General features: G+C 42.4%; 2 long non-coding RNA genes across 4 annotated transcripts in view; one reads left to right on the top strand and one right to left on the bottom strand.

Annotated features, from left to right (window-relative positions):
* LOC102158888 overlaps positions 1–22,301 on the top strand; it is a 277,481-nt gene that overhangs the window by 114,598 nt on the left and 140,582 nt on the right. For 2 of the 3 annotated variants that reach the window (XR_002345486.1, XR_002345485.1), the window contains exon 3: positions 6,343–6,426. This is a non-coding gene — a long non-coding RNA (uncharacterized LOC102158888). Of the gene's footprint in view, positions 1–1,778; positions 6,220–6,342; positions 6,427–22,301 lie in introns of those variants that run through there. The other variant, XR_001309424.2, reaches the window with a different exon arrangement.
* The window catches only part of LOC102159014, a 43,631-nt gene that overhangs the window by 3,898 nt on the left and 17,432 nt on the right, over positions 1–22,301 (bottom strand). Inside the window, exon 2 of the long non-coding RNA XR_002345487.1 lies at positions 21,132–21,189. This is a non-coding gene — a long non-coding RNA (uncharacterized LOC102159014). The remainder of the gene's footprint in view (positions 1–21,131; positions 21,190–22,301) is intronic.

Below are 22,301 nucleotides of genomic sequence, written 5' to 3'. Positions count from 1 at the left end.
GGTGACTGACTATCAAAGTAAGGAAGAATCACAGAGGCAGTACATGGAATTGGCCAGTAGGGGGTAACAGAGAGTGCAAACCTGGGAGAGCATAAGGGGGCCATTACTAAGGTGGTCTTGCAAGTAATGATTCTCTTTTGTGGACCCATCACATGGGTCAGTCTGATGTGTTTCATTGAGAAGCGCCTGATCTGTGGTTACCTCCTAGTTAGGTAGGTAGAAATAATTTTTTCCACATTTCTCTTATAATCTCTTTCGCCAAAATCAGAATTTCTTTTAGCCATGTGAGGAAACAAAATGCTTGACTCTATTTATGTAATAATAATGATGATGTAGAGGACATTGGGATGGATGACCCAGATCTCACATCTGTACTTCTCTAGCTGCTGAGAGGGCTGCCAGCAGACAGCCCTCAATTCTTAGTCCTCTTTGAAGATTGCATCAGCTGAAGAGAGCTATCTCTCCCAAGATCACACTGCCTTCCTGGGGCAGCCCACATCCAATGACTGAACTCTGGTGGGGGAAGGGGTGGTTACAAATGCCTAGCCCCCTACTTCCAGTTTGGGGTAACTCGGAAAGGCCTTCCCCACTTAAGAGCACCCTCCAATGTTGGCTGAGACCTCTGTTGAAGCCGTGCTGCAGCCCACATCTTCCTCTTCCTGACCCTCCACCTTTCCTTTTGTTCCTTCTTAGCATGTGGGGATTCTGAGATCTCTCCCTGATGGAGTTCATCCATCCCAGCTGTTGCTTAGGGGAAAACCCAGCAGCAAATGACAATTGTAGCTAAGGTTTTTCGGTTTGTTTGTGCCGAATATCATGAGAGGGAGTTTATACACATATTCTCATTTCATTCTTACAATAACTACGGGTAGTAGGTAGCCCATAAAACATTATTTTTACCATTGTGTAGGCACCAAAGAATTTTCCTGTCAGTGATCCTAGGTGAATTTTAATCCTTCCTGGGAGAGAGCAGGGCAGGGATTCCTAACCTCTTTAGACATACTAGAAACTTAGGCCCACAGAGAAATAAATTCCCTCAGATTGCAAATCTAGGAATGTTGCAGAATTGTCTAACTTTCTGATCAATTCCACTGCATATAGACATTCCCATTTCTGCTTATGCTTTTTTATTTTTTTTAACTTTTAAATTTTTTTTCCACTGGTTGGGGAGTCAGCACAGAATGAGGGAAGAATAAACACCATGTATATCAGTGCTGGCTGGTGCTGCACCGTGCTAGGGAACTAGCTCTGTGCTTGCTCCCCTGGGGCCAGGGACAGTCATTCACCTGTTGCATCAACACCCTCCTTGTTTCTTTAATGGAAAGCATTCTGGTTCGATCATAATTTTTCCTCCCATTGTTGTGTTGCGATGTAAGTATCTAGACATAGTTCTCAATGCTTACATTGCTTATGCTTTTTAATATGCCATGTACCAGATAGGCTTTCCATCCCCTGGTCTGAAAGCTGGACATTTTTCAGCTAGTGCCCGCCTTTTGGACTCTCACTCAAAATGTGTGGCCTAAGACAAAATGGAAAGCAATGGCTCTTATACAATATCAGTGCCAAGGAAGCCTTCAGCATCTAACTCAGGGATTTCAAACTGTTTCCTATAGAGCTGCTTTGGGGGCTCAAGAGAAAAGAACAGGGAAAGAGAAAGAGTAGAATGGAAAATAAGAGGAAGGGAATAGGGCCTGAGAGGGAAAGAAAAGATGAAAAGAGGTTAGGGAGAAGTGGGGAGGGGTGCAGGGGGAGAAAGAGGGAGAGGAGTGCAAGGGAGGAGAGGGCAGGAGTGGGAGGGGCGGGCAAGGAGCTGGCCGGCTGCTCTAGGAAATAAACAATGGCAACTTTCCTGCCCAGGAGGCAGCTGGTTATTGGGCACTTTGAACTCCTCAGGACAGTATGCTTTATCATCTGGAATAATAAACGCAAACCTGGTGGCCCAAGGAGCAGGCAGGGCTCAGTCTGGGAGGTACAGCCCTGAGCTTGGCCACAGTGGGCAGCCTGCTGTCTCACCTGCACTGAGGAGCCCAGGAAGGCAGCCTCTGGGAGGCACCCGGGGCCAAGAGGGCTCTCAGCTGGTGCTGAGTGAGCTTTTCAAAGTAAACAAGGGCTCTGGGGCCAGGGGGAGCCTCCTCTTGGTGGTGACTCTGATGCAATGTGGACCCTGGAAGGGGCTTGGTATTTTTAGCTCTCCACTTGCTTTGAAAGAAAGAAAAAGGGAAAGAAACAGAACCAGAGTGTGCAATCTATTATTTTTTAGGACATAATAGCTAACAGCTCTGAAAACATTCTGGATGTGCTCCACAGCTCATCAGCAGGCGCATCAGCACAGAATGAGGGAAGAATAAACGCCATGTATATCAGTGCTGGCTGGTGCTGCACCACGCTAGGGAACCAGCTCTGTGCTTGCCTCGCCTGGGGCCAGGGACAGTCATTCACCTGTTGGCTCCTCTGGTGCATCAACACCCTCCTTGTTCCTTTAATGGAAAGCATTCTGGTTTGATCAGACCCAAGTTGGAGTCATACTTTCCTAGGCCATTAAGAGGTCAGGGAAATCCTTTGGGGTTGGGGGGTCAGTTCTGGGACCTGAGCTACTCCCTTGCTCGCCGTGGCCTTGGACGAGTCCCCTGGTTCCCCTGAACCTAGGTGAATTCAAAAGGCTCTTTGAGTTTTAACACTAAAGCAACCTGTAGAAATATAAGTGAGGAGAGGTCCTGAGAGGCCAGGAGGGTCCCAGTGCACTACACAAAATCAATATTTCTTGAGTGAACAGGAAGCACAATGGGGGTTGATGGCCCACCCTTACCTGCATGCATAGAGGAAATTGGACTTTCTTCTATTACGTGCAGTTTTGTAATCTCTAAACCTCTCAGAAGAGTAAAGAAATTTTAATTTTGTGGTGGCCAACAGCGGCAGGCAGCCATAGGAGATGATGGATGAGCAGAGGGCTTGTGGGCTGCAGGGAGCTGGCTGGAGGGCGTGAGTGTGCAGGGCGGTGCTTGCCCTTTCTGGGGAGGATGCTGGACTGGGATGTGGAAGACCTGGGCTTGCCATCTCCTTGCAGGGGCAACCTTGGGGAGATCTTCCTTTCCGGAAGCCCAGCCTGTTCCATCACTTCCCTTTCTGCCTTCCCCCTCAGTGCCCTGGGCCAGCCTCCATGCAGCCTGTCTCTGCCCGGGATGATCCTTCCAGGCTCTAACTGTTCTCACTGCCCTTCAGCTCTGCTTGGCTCCTCTCCATGCTCCTTGCTCTGCCTCCTCTAAAGTGATCTCCTAACGTGAAAATCAGATGGGGCCCCGCTCTGGCACACAACCGTCATCTACAGCTCCTTTGTCTCAGGCATATGTCCAAGCATTCAAGGCCTTTTGAGGTCTGGCCCCTGCTCATGGTTCCAGTATCAGCACCTGTGCCTGCTTTTTCTGCATGCACCTTAAGATTCCAGGCACATTAGTCCCAGAAGGCTCCACACTTTCCCAAACATGCGTAACCTTGTGCATGCTGTTCCTTCCTCTTCCAAAACTCATCTCGAGCATCTGCTTTGCCCAGAGGACAGGGCTTGGGAAGGCCTCATGGAGCCAATCCCTTCCTTCTGTACACAGTCCTGTTACAGCCCCTATTGCCTGTCATACTCTCTCTGGGGAGACAGGTGAAAACAAAACCCCACAAGCACCAGGTTGTGGTCACTGCCGTACTCCATGGCTATCACAATTAGCAAGAGTTGTCAGGAGATGATGGATTTATGGATGTATCTATACAATAGGGGTAAAGAGTCCTCTCTTTTCACTATTGGAAGGATGCAGAGAATGCAAAAAAGTTTTATAGAAGGTAGAGGCTGTACACCCTTTGAGGGTTTGTTGTTATGATGATCCAATTCCAGGACAGAAACTAGAGACAGAAGAGCAGAAACAGAATTTCTTCCTCCCCACCTTCCCTTCCCTTTTCTCTTCCCCCTTCCCTTCTTCCCTCCTTTCTTGAGTGTTTGGCATTGCCCCTAAGGCCTAAAGGAATGCTGAAGAACCAGGCAGACAAGATCCCCTCCCCCCATGGGGCATATTTTCTGTTAAGGAAATAAATACGGCAAACAAACAAATAGGCACGCTGATTTTCATTAATGAAAGACTGAGAGCAGAAGTAGGTGCAGTAGGGGCCATGAGAAGAGGTTTTTAGGCACTCGACCACTCTGCCCCCCATCAGGGAGGGCAGCTGTGAGCTGTGCGACTTGAGCATCAGGGCTGCCTGGCACCGTTCAGTTTCCTTCTCCGTAGTGTGAGATGATGATGCCCATCTCGATGGAGAGTGGTGAGGAATGAATTGACAGGTGCAGCTTATAACTTTCTAGGAACTGACATCCTGAAAGGGAATTTATGAAGTTTCCTCATCCCCCAGTAACGAAAGGGGCTTCTGTGATGTCCTGAGGGAAGGGACGGGCACCGAGGCCTTGTGTGCTTAGGAGTAGTATCTTCTCTCCCAACAAGAGACCCCCAACAACAGGGAAGCCACCTTTCTTTGTAGTTCTCTGCATGGATTCTAGACCTTTCCCCGGCCCTGAATCATGGCTTGCTATGATCAACTATATTTTGTCTCCGTGGCTCACCTGGAGCTAGTCACTTTCCCTTTCGGGGCCTATGTTTCCCCCTGTAAAAAGAAGGCATTAAACTAAAAAACAAAAAAACAAAACAAAACAAAAACCCCCCAAACAAACAAACAAACAAAACACCCTCCTGTATTTTCCAGTGTGGGCACTCTGATTTTGGGTTTAGAACACTTTTCCTACAGGAGTGCTTTGCCTCTCCAACTAATGAACTCTGATTAGTTTTAGCTACCTCTGTCTCAGGGCTGGGGATAGATGGTCCCTCCTTTGTGGGCCAGGCTAAAGGATGAGGTCAGGGATGGAGCTATGTTCCTTTCATCAGCACAACTCTGTGACAGATCCTGGACTAAAAGAGGAACCCCCCTCCCCATCTCCTGCAAGAGGTACCATCCATGTCTGAGACCTGACTTCATTTTTATAGTTTACAGTGCTGGTAAACAGACTTGGCCTCTGTCCTCACCAGGCTGCCATTCTATCTGGGGAGGACAGCCAGAACTGTTGGCAAGTAGAGAAATAAAGAAAATGCTGTGATAAATTGTGACAAGTGCTATGAAGGTAGCCAGCAAGGGGCAGAGACAGAGAATGATGAGGGGAGAAGCCACCCTACATAACAGGGTCAGGGGAGTCTGTCTGAGGAGGAGGTAACTTGTAGACAAACAGATTATCTATTACACTATTGAAATGATAGTACAGTGGGTGCTGAAAATATTCTGGGAGCAGAGGGGAGGAAATGATGGGATCTCTGCCTCCGAAACTTAAGACAGTTGAAGCAACTTGCCCAAGGTCATGAGGTGGGTCACAGGCAAGCCCAGGCTAGAATCTAGGGCCAGAAGTATTGCTTTTGCTTTAAAGTCTTTATCTTGCTCCTTTTATTTTTCTGTTGTGGATCACTTCCTCTCGATTAGATTGCCTGGCAGGGGAAGAGTTGTCTTCAAACAGTCAGTCTTTGTGTCTTGGGGGAAGAATCAAAGGTCATTGGAAAGAAAACATGTGTCACGCTGTAAGTGTCTTAAAAGAGACAATGAAAAATTTAAAGTATATTGTGATGTTAAGCCCCAAGCACTTCTCGCTCCTCAGTGGGTTCGTCTGCTCCCTAGGCTTGTTATGGGCCTGAGGGACCAGATGGAAAGCACTTTGTAGATTATAAAGCACTGTACACATGCTAGGAATTATCAGATACCTGACACATTCAGAGCCTGTGAAGACTTTTTTCCTTTTACCTTTAGAAGATGGCCACTCCCATCCTCTTTTCTCTGAGAATCAGAAACTAAAGTGGTTTGGTCCCGAAGTGGAGAGAGCTCCGACAAAATGCCCTCTACTCATCTTTCCTTTTATCTTTTCTGGGGACAGTCAGCTGCCAGAAATGTGTCACTTTAAGCAGTCCTCCACATCTTATTTGGATGAAACTTAAATTATTACCACACCAGTCTGTGTACACATTTTCCTCTTCTCTCTTCCAAGAATGGCTGTAATCAAGCTTGACAAACTACTGATTTCTACCAAAGTGCTTTCAACATCTTTTCAGCATCAGAGACCAAAGGGATGAGAAGGATGAAAGCAATGAGGAAGCTCAGACAGAAGGTTCTCATGATTCCAGACCCACAGCTTCCTCCAGGCAGTCTTTCCAGGTTTGCTAGCAACAAATGAAGATTTACTCAATGCCTGCTGCCTGAGCATGGGAATCATTATCTCCTTTATTATTATTATTATTATTATTACATATATATATTTTTTTTGCTTTGGCCCCTCAGTCAATGACAAGGCTCTTTTCTGGACATTGATGAGCTCTGTGACTCCACAAGCTTTCAAGGCATAGAAGAGGTAAACACGTAAATGTAAGTAATGGTATGTGGTAGAAGGTGGTGTGAAATGAAATCTTGTAAGAGCACAGAGGAAGTGAGGGGAGACAACTTCTTGCCGGATGGATGAGGAAAGTACAGATCTTAATTTAGGATCTTGGAGGTGGGGCAGGGGGAGCAGTATTTGAGCTGGTCCTTTAAAAATCCTAGGCATCTTATAGGTTGAGTTAGGGTAGTAGTTGAATATAGGGAAGATGGCATCAAAAAAGAAGTTGCTAGTACATTCCAGGGCAAGAGAAAGCAAGGACTAAAAAAATAAAGAAGATTCTTTTGGGGAAAAAATTAGCCAGTCTGTCTGCTTCATATGATGCAGGGCAAGGGAATATGAGTAGTTTTTTTTTAGTGGAGTGAGTGCTTGGACTTGGTGAGAGACTTAATTCAAATTTAGGTCCACATTGCCCCATTGACTGTGATCTTGGACACATCTCATCATCTCTCTAAGCTTAGTGTTTTTCATTCATTTCTGAGAATAACAATGCTGTCATTCTGAGTGGTGACAATTTCAGGCCCTAATTTGTATGAAGATGCTTAGAAGGGCACTTGACCCAAAATAGCTGCTTAGTACACTTGACAGCCTTGCTTGGCTCTCTCAGAAAAGCTCTAGAAGCTATTCAGGATGGGTACCCAATCACAGCTAGTCCTAGCTGACCTTGGTATCACAATTTGGGCCACATGCCTCATCTTTCCCATTATGTGCTTTTGGCCATGTGTCTTAAATCCTCTTAGACTCCATTCCCTTGTCTAGATTTGTGGATTGTTGATAGAGAAGGGATCTTCTCCTCTTTTTTTTCCCCCCCACATTCACACCTTGACCCATAGAGGAGAGACTGTCCCTTTCACTCCCCTCTCAGTTAGTGCTGAGTGGAATACTGCCACATTTTCTTTCCACTCTCTTACAGACCCCTCTCTGGAAAAGGCTGTCTAATGTGCTCAGTACCAATGGAGGGCAAACTCTAATCCTTTGCTACTGGGTGGGACCACTGCTTTGGACAACAATCCCTGTTTTCTGTTGTGTGTTCCAGCTTCTACCTCTCTAAGTGTGCATATTGCAGGGAGAATGTAGGTCATATCACTTTCAGGTGGAAACCTAAGCCATGCTCTCTAACCATTAACCCAGGACTGTAATTTTGAGCTATGGGGTGTGGTAGAGAACCAAAATGGGCACAAATTTTTGTACCTTCTCCCTTGAGATGTGAGTCAGTTTCTCTACCCTTATAATCTGGATTGGCCTTTTGACTTGCTTTGGTCAAAGGAAAGTAACAGATGTAATTGTAGGAGACATGAGCCTGGGCCTTAAGAGATGCTCTTTCGAACCCCTGTGACCTCCATGCACAGCCAGACTGACCTTCTGAATGAAGGGAGACCAATGGAGAGAGGTTCCAGTCATCTGAGCCAGTCTAGCCAAGGCCATCAGAGACTAGCCATCCTCTGGTTGTCCCATAAATTGATGCATATACATCAGTGAGTGCAACCAAGATCAGCTGAGCCCAGCCCAGCAGGACTGTCCAGCTGACCTATAGATTTGTGAGCAGTAACAAATGGTTATTGTTTTAAGCCCCTAAACTTTGGGGTGATTTGTTGAATAGCAAAACCTATCAGATACACATGGTGATGATACAGATTTTAAAAAGTGATGATTGTTTCCCATTTGGTAGATAATCTTTGTGCTGTAGTAGGAAGAAGAACCACTACAGAATGACAGCTCCCTTCTAAGGTTGACATTAGTCTTAAGAGGCCACTACGTATGGCCATACAAGATATGAATAGCAGTATTGTAGGACAGCCATGAACATCCTGGCATTTATTCTGTGTACTCTATGAAACTATAGTTGGCCCCTGGATCTGTGCAGTGCAGTGGCCCTTAGAATTATTTAAGATAATGCCTTGGAGTCTCTGGCACATAGTTGATCCAAAATAAACATCCATCTTATAGTAATTTATTGGTATTAAAATATTGTACTGTGTTGAATTTTATAATTATCGATATTTCATTATCAAATAAGCCTCTATTTTCACAAGAGAAAAGGATCCAGGAAGTGGTGCTAGTAGAGGTAGGGGCCTGAATGATCTTTAAGGCTCTTTCTCTCGTGGCTACTCTGATTCATGGGTGAACATAAATCTTCTCATATAAAGGAACCCAAGTACATGCCTGAGTGAGCTTCTTTGGCAAAGCTGGGGCCTTGGCCCCAGCAGTGCAGTGTGGCAGGCCATCAGTCAGGCGGCTGTGTCAGCATCCTGAGAGGCAGGCTATAAAGCTGCCAAAGCAGTCCTTTGCTTTGCTCCAATCAAAGAGGAGGCAGAGGCAAGGTCTGTGAGCCCAGAAGTTCCCGCTTGGCAGGAAAGAGGCTGTGCTGTGTTCTGTGCAGGATGAGCCAGAGGAACCTAAACAGTTAATGCGTCATAGAAGCCACAAATAAATCCTGTGGTTTGAGATCAAGAGCAAACAGCTTAGGAAACTGAAGAATTGATGAGATGTCTTTTTTTTTTTTCCATCTGTTGCCTTCCCTTCATCCCACCCAGCTCCTCACCAGACTTAGAGCTCCTAGGGATAATTCTAGAGTAGAATTTTTTTTTATTGCCAATGGAGCTTTGGAAAGGGTATTGAGGCTTGGTTGCAGTCCTAGTTTTCTACTCACCAGCCATGTCACCTCAAACCTTGATGTCTTAGTCTCACCCCAGAAGCTCTCATTGGAGCAGTCTGGGTTGGTACCTGATCAGGGAATCATTTAACAGCTACTCCGTTGATTCTCTACTGCAGCCAGGATTGAGAACCACTGACTTAACCATTTTAGGCTTTGAGTTCCTCATCTGTCAAATGGGGACAGTATTTGCAGGGTTGTTGTGCTATCCAGCAGTGAGAGATAATAGATGGGAAAGGGCAGTGATGAGCATTTGGCACACTTATCGGGGTTTTGAGCCAAATACAGGAAGGGCTTTAGGACCCAGCTGTGTCCATTCTTTAATCAGCCCCCTTCAATTTCATGAGTCTGTCTTGGTTCCGCAGGGTGTGTGTCTGTGTGGGCTGAATCAAGGGAGACCTGAGAAATAGTGTGGGTTGCACTCGTGATGTCTTGGTCAGAACAGCCCACCAGTCACTCAGTGAAATGATTACATTTGCCCCCACATTCCTTGTTTGGGTAGTAACCAAGTGTCACTTAAAGGTAATTAATATAATATTGCCAACAAATGAATGAAGAATCAATTTTGCCCAATTTACCTAGCCAGAGTGAGGACCTAGGCAGAAATATGAGGGGGTAGGGAAGGGAGCTAGTTGGTCAGGGCATACAGCTGCATCTTATTCCATTCATTCATTGATTTATTCAGGTATGCCAACCTGCATTCATTCAGCAAACATTCCCATGGGCCTGACTCTTTGCTGGGGGCCAGGATGTGGAGGTTATTCGGAGCCTATCCTTGCTTTTGAGATATTCATAGCACAAGGGAGACCAATCTACAGCTTGTGCTGTTAGCGGTCCAATGACCAGGACTCAGTTTAGTGGTAAGGTGGTCAGGAAAGAGTGTTATTGGTACAGGCGGGAAAACATGGGGAAATACTCTTGGTAGAACTGGGTCTAGATCTCTGATAAGGCTCCAGTTTGTGTCACCCTTCTGCTCAGACACTGTTTACTGGTCTCACATTATTACCTGCAGAATAAAAGCCAGCTTCCTTAGAGAGGCGCTTGCAGCCTTCCCTGGCAGGAGCAGTCCTCCTTTCCAGCCTAGTCTCCCTCTACACACCTGCTTGTGTGGCCTTAGGCTCAGCCCACCTGGAAGTATTTGACATTGCCCTGACACCCTAGGTTCTTTCACACCCAAATGCCCTTGCATAATCCTGAAATGCTTTTCTTTTCTCCACACCCTCAATCTCCTCATTTTCTTGCCCAATTGAGCTGTTTGCTGTCCACCCAATAGTCCCTTTCATGTCTGTGCATAGATTGCTTCCTCTGTTGGGATAACCTTCCTCCTGTCTTTTGTCTGTCTGAAAAAGTACTTTCTAATCTTTCAAAGTGGATTCAAATGCTGTCTCCTCTGGTTCACCCAATAGTGATGGCCTCCTCTTCTGGGCTCTATTTACTACAGAGTCTCTCACTTATAGCACTCATGTGTAATAAGACAGGCAGAAATAAGCAATGGGTATTTGCCACCTTGGGAGACTTAGATATTAGTAATTTTTTTTTCTACTCCTCTGTTTAGGCTCATGCTTGCCAGTGGCTGGTAACTTAGCTGGATTTATCTTCATATTGATCTTACATTTCCCTGGATTTGGTGTCTAGCTCTTTCCTGGAATCAGATTTCATTTCCAGGCTAAGTCAGTAAAACAGAAAATCTCTTGCAATTATTTGCCTGACTTTGCAATGTTTTGTGTAATTTATGGGTTAAAAGCCTTGCAGGCCAAGGGATTAAATACACAAGAGGCTGACCTGCAGCAATTGAGGAGAAGAGCCAAGGGCAACCCACGGTCAAATGCTTGGACTTTGTGATTTTTAGGTCAGAAAATTGGCTTTGAGTTTTATTATTCATCCCCACTCTGAGTACATTCTCATTTTCTTTTATTCCTACTTACTTTACAGCCAACAATGTCAAACTTTGGAGAATTTTTAAGTAGAATATTTAATCTTGTAATTTCAAATTAGGAAGGACTGGAAAGAGCACTGGTTTCCAGTTCTCCGTGAATCACTATGAGTGTCCGCTCTTAGAACTGTCTTCCTAACTGTAAAATAAGGAAATTACACAGGGAGTGTCCAAGATCTGTTTCAAGCTTGGATATTTTCATTCATTTCTTTGCTGTGTGTGTCATCCTCCAGCAGCCGTCAATGCATAATCCATTTTTTTTAAGCACCTACCAGTGGGCCTTTTTTCTTCTTCTCTATCATCCACCAGTTAGCATCACCCAGACTTGTTGATTTCTTACAATAAACTTCAGGCTCTTTAATTTGACATTCACAGTCCTCCATAACCTGAACATTTTCTAAGTATGACTTTTCTCAAAACCAGACACAATAGGCCATTTGCTATTCCTCTGCAAATACTATGCCCATTCAGCTTTTATGTTTTAGCACATGCTATTCTTTACTTCTCGTGTCCTTTATGTCGGCATTTGGCAAAATCCTATACAGGCTGTCCCCAAATATAGAACCATAGGAGTCCTTGTTTAGTATTTCTTAGGATTCGGATTCAAGTTACCTGTTCTACTTAATCTCTTCGGGCATTGATCTCTAGTTTGGGTGTTTGGGTTCTGCTCATGTTTGTATAATTAGACTTAGGTCTTGTTCCTGATACCATGTTTTGGTAACCTTTATGGGAATCCAATGAAATCCAAACCTGGAAGTCTTTGCTTGTTCCTTCCCCCCAGCTGTAACCTTGAGCACTCCCCGCACTCACCCATTTAACTGATCTTTCTCCAAATAATTGAGAGACTTAGCTAAAGCCAGCTTTGATCTACCTGGCTCCCTTTTCTTACTACTGGATCTTCAGCGGTGCTTCCCTCTTGCTTGAACCTTCTCCTATTACCGTTTATGCATCCACCCTCTGTCCCCTGTCCTTTTATTTCAGCTCTGGAAGTAGCTGGATCCTAGAAAGCACACATCTGACCACTGACACCACACTTGGCTGAAGCCAGTAACCATCTCACCTAATAACATGGCAATAGTTAAAAATTCTGATTTCTTTAGATTTTTAGGAAGCCGTGTCCTATAAGAACAATCATACCAAGGGCCAGAGACTTCAAATTTAAAGTTCCTAGTATTTCTGAAGCCATCTCTCTTGAGAATTTTATAACAACATCATAGCCTTGGTCAGAAACACAGCTTCTTTATAGCATGTGTGTTATTTTATGAATAAGCTTTGCGGTTTGATGTATATGACCCCAGGTACCAGTGCTACATGTTTATTTCGGTACCTTGGGGAAGGTACTGAATCTCCCTTGACTACTAGCATCCTCATGTGTACAATGATGGTCTTCCCTCCATCCCTGGGTGTTGTGGGGCGAACATGGGATCAGTTACATGTGCAATCATGCACTGGGGCTTCACTGTCAGTGCCTCCCCTCATTGGTTCTTTTACATTCTTTTGACAATAGAGCATTTTCATGAATCTAAAACACAAATTTCATTCTGGGAAAGGGCTTCTCAAGTTTAAGGACTACCTGTTGGTCAGCAGGAGCCAGACCAAAGGGGTCACACCTTTGACACAGCACCTTCTTATTGCCTATGACTCTTGTAGTCACAGATCTATCTTCATTTGTTTGCATAGCTATCCAATCTCAATATGTTCTCACTGTAACTTTTAACCACAGGGATTTTGGGAGACCTCTGCATGAACTTCTGTGGGTAGGAAAAGTTAGTGGAGCTTGGAGAAGGGTTGTTTAGAAAGGTATCATAGTGGACTAGTCTGTGCTAGGAGGATTTCGAAGTGATTTTATATGCTATCTCTTTTAATATCTAAGGGACGTGTGTGTGTGTGTGTGTGATTACTGAGAAGGCAACTGCTACTATTACTATTACTTAATACTAAAGATAGTTGAGATGTGTCATAATAGGGTGGTTAAAGTCATGATCATGGAAACCAGACTGCCTGCTTCAAAGCCAAGCTCAGTTTTCTCATCATACAATTGGAATGAAAATATTAACAGTACCCGTTTCATGGTGTGGTTCTGAGAATTAAATGTGTTAAATATACATGAAAAGCTTAGAGAAATATTTGGTCAGAATAAGTACTGTGTAAATTGTAGCTACTGGTGTTATTATTATTATTTAGTCTTCTGAAATATGCTTTTATTTTGATTTGATATATATGTTATATTTATTTTATTTTATTTTTTTGTAATTATCATCATTTTTTAATAGTCATTTCCCCAATACATTTTTTTTTTCTACTGTACAGCATGGTGATCCAGTTACATATACATGTACACATTCTATTTTCTCACATTATGACATAATTCCCAGTGCTAAACAGCAGGATCTCATTGCTAATCCATTCCAAAGGCAATAGTTTGTATCTATTAACCCCAAGCTTCCCAACCACCCCACTCCCTTCCCCTTCCCCCTTGGCAACTACAAGTCTATTCTGCAAGTTCAGGAGTTTCTTTCCTGTGGAAAGGTTCATTGTGGCGTATATAAGATTCCAGACATAAGTGATATCATACGATATTTGTATTTATCTTTCTGACTTACTTCACTCAGTATGAGTCTCTAGTTCTATCCACGTTGCTGCAAATGGCATTATTTTATTCTTTTTTATGGCTGACTAGTATTCCATTGTGTATATGTACCACATCTTCTTAATCCAATCATCTGTCGATGGACATTTGGGTTGTTTCCATGTCTTATATGTTAATAGTACTATTATTATTGTGATTGTTGTATGTATTCAGGATGTAGCTTCACTTTCAGGCTAAGGAATTTAGCTTTCAGTTGATACCGAGAATACACAAACCCTCCAGATGCCCAGTACCATGTAATATATACTGTTTATGGTGTACATCTCATCATAGCATGGTGTAGAATTTTCTACTCCAGACCGAGTTTCTCAGGCACAGAACCACGACCAAGGGCAGAAGTTCAAAAAAAGTGCTAGGGGGTCCACATTTCTCAAATTTAGGAATACTAGCATGAGGGAAGCCTGGTGGCATGTTAGTGCTGTATATAAACACTATAGGATAAAGTTAGATCATTTGCATGGAGTATCAAATTTACTAGAGAAATGTAAGTAATCTTTGTTTTTAACAAGTATAGTTGATTTACAATATTGCGTTAGTTTCAGGTATATAGCAAAATGATCAGTTTTATATATACATATGTATGAATAAATAAATATATGTATTATCTTTTTTATTCCATTAGTTTATTACAAGACATTGAATGTATTTTCTTGTGCTGTACAGTAGGTCCTTGTTTATTTTGTATATGGTAGTATACATCTGTTAATTCCATATTCTCAATTCAACCCTCCCCCTTCTTCCCTTTTGATAACCACAAGTTTGCTTTCTGCGTCTGTTAGTCTGTTTAGTAAATAAGTTTATTTGTAATATTTTTTAGATTCCATATATAAGTGATAGCATGTGATATTTAGCTTTCTCTGATTTACTTCGCTTAGTATGATAATCTCTAGGTCCATCCATGTTACTGCAAATGGCATGATTTCATTCTTTTTTATGGCTGAGTAATATTCCATTGTGTGTGTGTGTGTGTGTGTGTGTATCTCACATCTTATTTATCCATTCAAATGTTGATGGATACTTACATTGCTTCTATGTTTTGGATGTTGCAAATTGCGCTGCTATGGACATTGAGATACATGTATATTTTTGAGTTAGAGTTTTCTCTGTATATAATTTTATTTTTAGTTTTTTAAGTAAGCTCTGTACTGTTCTACATAGTGGCTGCATCAATTTACATTCCCATCACCAGTAGGAAGGTTCCCTTTTCTTTATACCCTCTCTATTGATTATTTGTAGACTTTTTGATGATGACCATTCTGACTGGTTTGAGATGATACCTGATTGTGGTTTTGATTTGCATGTTTCTAATAATTAGTGATATTGAGCATATTTTCATGTGCCTGTTGGCCATCTGAATGTCTTTGGAGAAATGTCTATCTAAGTCTTCTGCCCATTTTTTGATTGGGTTTTTTTTTTTTTTTTATTGAGTCATATGAGCTGTTTGTATGTTTCAGAAATTAACCCCTTTTTGGTTGCATCATTTGCAAACATTTCTTCCTATTCAGTAGGTTGTATTTTCATTTTGTTTACAATTTACTTTGCTGTGCAAAAAGCTTATAAGTTTGATTAGGTCCCATTTGTTTATTTTTGCTTTTATTTCTATTGCCTTGGGAGACTGACCTAAGGAAACATTGCTACAATTTATGTCAGAGAATGTTTTGCCTATGTTCTCTTCTAGGAGTTTTATGGTGCCATATATTATATTTAAGTCTTTAAGCTATTTGAAGTTTATTTTTTTGTATGGTGTGTGGGAGTCTTCTAACTTCATGGATTTACATGCAGCTGTCCAGCTTTCCCACATCACTTGCTGGAAAGATTGAATTTTCTCTGTTATGTATTCTTGCCTCTTTTATTGAAGATTAATTGCCTGAAGTGTGTAGGTTTATTTTTGGGATCTCTATAATCTGTTCCATTGATCTATATGTCTGTTTTTGTGCCAATACCATGCTATTCTGATTATTGTAGCCTTGTAGTATTGTCTGGAGTCTGGAAGGGTTATACCTCCAATTTTGTTCTTTTTCTTCAAGGTTGCTTTGGCAGTTCTGGGTCTTTTATGGTTCCATTTAAATTTTAGGATTATGTTGTTCTTGTTCTATGAAAAATGTCATGGGTAATTTGATAGGGCTTTCATTAAATCTTTAGATTGCTTTGGGAAATATGGCCATTTTAATTATTCCAATCCGAGAGCATGGGATATCTTTCCATTTCCTTGGGTCCTCTTTAATTTCCTTTATTGATGTTTTATAGTTTTCAGCACATACGTCTTATAAGTAACATAACTTTTAAGTTATATTAAAACATCTAGAAATATGGGCTAGAAAGTTAAGTTTGCATAATTCTTAGAAAAACTATTAGTCCTCAAAGACTCTTGGATATGTGGCTTTGGGCTCAGTCTCTAGGATCCTTGGGGGACCTCATCATTTTCATCTGTTCTTGGGAGTTCTTGAGTATAATGTTTGAGAACCGCTGTCTGATACTCAGAAGCATTAGAGAAGACAGTAGGGTGCGAACAAGGCCTTGGAGAGTAAACAGGAGTTCTGCAGCAACAGTTGTGGGGCACAAGCCTCTGAGGAGAGTAGCATGATCGGAGTGGAACTATTTTTTGAATATGATGGTGGCAGCCTATAGCAAAGAATAGAAAGTGAAAGGGATTAGAGGTGAGGAACCAGTTCAGAGACTTCTGTAGCCATCTAGGAGGGAGGCAAAGATGTCAACTGATGGTAGGATGCTCTTCAAGAGACCATAGCAGCAGGCTGTGTAGAGGAGTTAATGCAGCAGGGGTGGGGACCATGGGCATTTGAGCCACTTCTTCATGTAACTCCCTTGTGCTTTCAGGGCCTGTGTGAGCCCAGTCATGTGTATATCACTTATATTTGATGATGGAGTGTGGCTGTGCGTACCCAACTTTATGGCTTGGTGGGTCAGACAACATTCAGTTCATGATAGACAGCCTAGGTTGCATGGTAGCCTCGTGGCCCTTGGTTAAACATTAAGCCTCAACTAAGGCCATAATGAGCCATAGAAATGCTACAGGGATGGAGAGAAGGCAAAACACTGTGAGAACAATCTGAAGGGAGACAAATGACATACCAAGGTAGAAGGAAGCCAATATGCCTTTGGTCTGAGACAGATGATACTATAAGGGATGGGAGGAAAATATCAGGTATATAATCTTGGGGAGGTCACAGGACGTGATTTGTAGTTTCCTTTTTCATACTTAAAATACGCTGACAGTGGAATGGGTATTAAGGATAGTATATTAAGAGTTCAGAGAAGGGAACAAGAGCTATGGGGGGATATGAGGGAGAGGTGGCGATCAGAGAAGCTTGTAAAGGAGATGGCACCTGGCCTGCACCTCACCAACTTGGTAGGAGTTCATGGGCATGATAAACATTCCAGACAGGGAAAGGCATTGAGCCTGAAGTTCTTAAAGTAACTCAGCTTGGCTCCTGACTTTGATTCATGGGGGAGGAATTCACACAAGGCCATTGGCCAAGTGGAAGAGCTCAAAGGTCAAGGACTGTACATTTTTTTTTGTAGCATTTATCATTTTTTGAGCTTAAATGAAGCCGAACCTTGCAGGGAAATGAACACATGTTACACATCTCCAAAGCCAGGAGGCTTCATATCCAGGAAACTGTGCTGGTCGGATAGTAATACAAATGACTAATGCACCCTCCTAGGTCTCATGTGGTTTGAGACCCAGGAATCTGGGCCAAGCAGGAGACAAACAGGCGGTGGCTTCAAGTGAGGGTGATTAAGCAAGAAGCAGCCCAGTGAAGAAGAGAATGCTGTTCTGGGAATTAGGAGAGGGGTTCTTACTCCAGTGGCCCTGAATAAGCCAGGTTCCTTCTCTGGCTTAAGTTTTCCTCATTAATGTCTTGATATAATAGCCTAGAGGGCCATGGATTACCAGCAAGTGTATGCCCTATTATCCAAGACTGTATCCTATGATAGATCCTAAAATCCAACCACATCCAGGATAGGACTTAGAAACAAGTCATTTTGCATTTATTCCTACTAATCGTTTAAGGTCTAGTTAGCTGTCTTCTTCACTGGGGGGCTCTAATTCCCCCAGACAGAGTTGGTCCCTGCTCCCACAGAACTTGAATACACAATTATCACAATTGGGACCTTTGAAGGAAACATCAAAAGGGCCATCACCTCTCTTTTCTCTCTGGGCATTTAAATACAGGTAGATCTTTGAATTAAGCTTTTCAGATCTGGATTCTCAGCCTCTAAGCTAGGGCTGCCTGGCAAAAGATGAAACAGTGACTCCTCGGAGATATGAAATTGCTCCTAATAAAAGTGCAGAGACTTATCTGTTACTTGGTCTGTGTGAGTGGGTAACCTCTTCGTCGGCTTGAGAGTCAATGTATGTTTCTCACAAGGCTCGAACTGCTAGATATTCCAGAAAACCACCTCCTGATTTAACTTTTCTCCCTAAGCCTTTTACAGGTGCAATATTAGAAAGAGAAGAGGGCACCGTGTGAGACAGACTCAAGGTCCACCACCTGCTTGCTGTGTTTTCTTAGAAAATCCACTTTACCTCTTTAAGCTTTTATGTCTTCATCTACAAAATCCAATAAAAATATTGACTCCAAAGGGTTATTATGAAGATTAGGTGGAGCACTATATATAAAAGTAGCAGAGTTGAAGGTTTTAGAAAATGCAAGTTGAATCCCTGCTGTGTGCCAGTCTGACACCTACACACACTTGGGCTTCCTGGCAGGTTATTTGGAAAGCCAGGGAAAGTGGAGTTTTTCTCCCAGGCAGAGGAACCGGAGGTGAATTACTTCCTTCTTAATCAGACTATAGCAGAAGAGGCTGCAGATGGATGGGTAAGGCTGCCTGACAGCTGGCCTTGGCTGTGTTCATCCTGGTGCCAAAAAGTCTCATCCACAGAGCAGGGCTTCACCCCTGGGAAACCCTGGGAGCAGCCTCCCCCAGCTATGCTTGGAGAACGTGACTTCGCTCTGCTGAGACAAGCACTGCGTGCGACCTACCACTCAGCCACGTCCCTTCCTCCAGATGCTGACAGGGGTTCTGCCCAGAGCCCTGCACTCCATACATTGTGATTCAGGTGACACTCACAGAACACCTACTCAGCACCAGGCTGTGTGATCTGTGTTTGCTCACTGAAGCTTCACCAGCCCAAGAAGCAGTGACCTTGTTCTAGTTTACACACAGGGAAACTGGAATCAGAAAATCTGGGATACCAGAATTCTTTTATTTCTCTGAGCTTTAAAAACTGAATTCTTCTCCTCTATGATATCATGGAACAGAGATAAATCCATACTTCCTCTTCAGAAGTGGACATTGATAATTAAAACACAATAATAACTATCACAAGAATAGTTATAACATTCATCAAACTATTGCTAGGCATTATGTCAAGCAGTGACCCTTAACAGGGAGTGATTTTTGACCCCCGGGGGACATTTGGCAATGTCCAGGGACATATTTGGGGTGCTATAGCATCAAGCAGGTGGAGGCTAGGGATGCTGCTGAACATCCTAAAATAAACAGGAAAGCCCCTTCAACAAGGAATTATCTGGTTCAAAATGCTAATAGTGTGGATGTTGAGAGACCCTAATGTAAATCATTTAAATGAATTATGTCTTTTAATCTTCATTAAAACCCAACAAGGTAAATACAATTTTGTCCCTTTAAGACATGAGGAATCTGAAGCACAGATTGATTAGGTAACTTCTCCCAGGATGTCCCTAGGAAGCAGTAATGCTAGGAATTTGAATCCAGAAACCCGAGTCTAGGAATTCTAAGCAGAGCAGTGTCATTAGCTTTTAGGGTTTTGTGTTGTCTCTGTCAGGTCAGGCTTATATAACAGAATACCAAAGACTTGGTGGCTTATAAAATATAGAAATTTATTTCTCATGGTCTGGAAACTGAGAAGTCCAAGTTCAAGATGCCAGCTGATTTGGTGTTTGGTCAGTGCCTGCTTTCTGGCCCATAGATAGCCTTCTTTTCACTCTATCTTCCCATGACACAAGGGGTGAGGGAACTCTCTGGGGTCTCTTTTATCATGGCAAAAATCGCATTCATGAGGGGTTCACTATTATGGCATAAGCACTTCCCCAAGACCCTTACCTCCAAATACTGTCACATTGAGGTTAAGATTTAACATATGCATTTTGATTCTACAGTACTCATAGCACCTAACAGAGTGTCTGGTGCTTATGAGGAGATGGTCTGAGAGTTGCTGTGTCCACAGTTGAACTGGTATGGACTAAGTAATTGTTTCAGACTTGTCCCTTCTTCACTGAGGTCTGGGAAGATTCCAGAAGTAGCAGATAGTTCTTAAGGTAGAGTAGGTCCTCAAAGTCATAGAAAAGTCCTGTTGAAAGGAATCCTGGACTACAATCAGGCTTGTCCAAGGTCCCGGATGGCAAGCAGATGGCAGGATCTGTGTCCCAAACCACCATCCTTGCTTTCCAGTCAGAACATAGGGTTGTGTTATGTTCAAATATGAAAATCAGTGTGAAAGTGCTTAGGAAGAGGACTAGTGATGTAGGAATATGAGGAATAGATATGTCAATATAGATTTTTTTTTTGTGAAAGGAGAATGCCTTAAATCCTTTAAAATGCATGCGTCTTTAGAACATGCCTAATATGAAGTGTTCAGGGATGGAGGCCATAGGGAAGTGTCTTCAGGCAATAAAGTCTTCCTCCTCACCACCTCCTTAAACCCCATGCACGTCACCATCCATGGTTTCATGCTCATGGTTGACCATGCACAAATATGATCCTATTTAGGTGAATTCAAAACATTTGCTAATTGATTTTCAAGAATGAAGGTTTTAGATTTTTATTCTTTGAGTCTTAACAAAGGTTCTTAAGGTGACTATTAGTCTTTGGGTTGACAATTCTCAGTTTTCAGTTTACATTGCAATTATCTCAGCAAAAGGGGTCTCTTTGGTGTTTCTTATACTCCAATCCCTTACTTTCTGTGCTCATGATTCTTGGCTAATAGAGCTGTGAGGGATCTAGAAACTATTTAGTGAAACCCAAACATTTTGTGGATGTGGTAATTGGGGCTTAGAGGGAAAGGAAATAACTTTGCTATTATAATAATTACAATCATAAGCAAGAATTATGATTGTGATTAGTATCTCTGTATATGAGCATAAAGCTTTCAAGTTTACAAATCATTTTCATTTAACTGATATTGTTGGAACACCATAACAACATCATCTTTTCTTCTCATGTTTCAGGTGAGAAATAGATTCAGATGAAGTGAATTCCTCCAAATTATACAGTTAAGAGAAGGAAGGTAATCCTAGTCCCTACACCCTAGCCTAGGTCTCATGGCAAATTATTGTGGACTCTTGACATTGTATATCTCTGCACATAGCTATTTATTAAGCCAGCCTATCTCCTAACTTTGTTTATTGTTTTGAAGGGCATAATGAGTTCTAGTCCAAGGAGTCAGAGATCTTACCAGCAGAAGTGTGACCATGGACAAATTAGTTAACTTGTCTAGACCTCAGTATCTCCATCTGAAAAACAGATTGTTGTATAATTACTCATGAAATATCAAAAGCTATTACAATAAAAGAGTGGTTATCATTATTAAAATGGATTCATCTGACTTTTTGGCCTCAGCTGCCCACCAATGAGACTATGACATGCCTTTTGGAGATGTAAGGTATCATTCTAGCCTAGATCTTATTCCTATGCCAGATAAAGACCCATTTCCCTCTCCTAATGGATAATCTCCTTGTCAAGGGCTAGGAAAAATAAAGCATAAGTTATGAAGAGTTACTGCAGCTGGAGGCATCCTTCATGATTAAAGGATAAACAAACAAATCTTTTGAGTAAAATAAAATGTTTCTTTACAACAATAAAAACAACCTTCTACAGTCACATACAATGGCTGTTTTGAAGCTGGTTTCCCACTCCAAGGTCAGACTGGGGCCGAGACTTCATTGTCCTTTCATCTCCAGAATTAACTCTATTTGTAGCTCAATAAGAACCAGCCATGCCCTGTGGCCACCAAAAAAAAAAAAAAAAAAAAAAAAGCTGATTCTGTACCAGGCTGCATTATGATGTGAGTTTCCTGTGTCACAGCTTTCACGATAGCTGTATGTACTATAAGTTCCTTCCATCTCAGAAAAGTACACTTGCCATCTTGTGCTTCCCAGGCTCTCCCATCCTGCTCCTTCTATGTCTTATTCTCAGTGAATGACTCTAGCATTTCTTGGGTTAACCAAGACAGAAATCTGGCAATTATCTGTGGACAGCAGAGATATGTGAAAACTGTGCTGTTTTGAGGTAACTTCCAAATCTAACTCCTGTTTTTCAATTCTAATCCAGTTACCTTCATGAGCACCACTCTCATTTCCCACTTCAACTGTTAAAATAGCCTTTCCTAGCCTGCTTTCAAAAGTTTAACATCACTGGATAGTAATGGGGAGACATACCAGAGATCCTTTCATGGAGGTCTTCATAAGCTATGGTAAGGAGTTAATTTATTTGATAAGTAATAAGGAACTAAGTGATGGTGTTAGCTTTGCATTTTAGAAAAATAACTCTAGTTACAAGTACAGATGGTTAATTAAACAGTATAAGAGTAGAGGGTGGAGGCCAGATCAAAAAGGTGATAGCAATA

This window comes from Sus scrofa, chromosome 6 (assembly GCF_000003025.6).
Source record: "Sus scrofa isolate TJ Tabasco breed Duroc chromosome 6, Sscrofa11.1, whole genome shotgun sequence".
Taxonomy (NCBI): Eukaryota; Metazoa; Chordata; class Mammalia; order Artiodactyla; family Suidae; genus Sus; species Sus scrofa.
The sequence above is the reverse complement of the archived record's forward strand: the minus strand, read 5'-3'. Positions and strand labels throughout refer to the sequence as shown.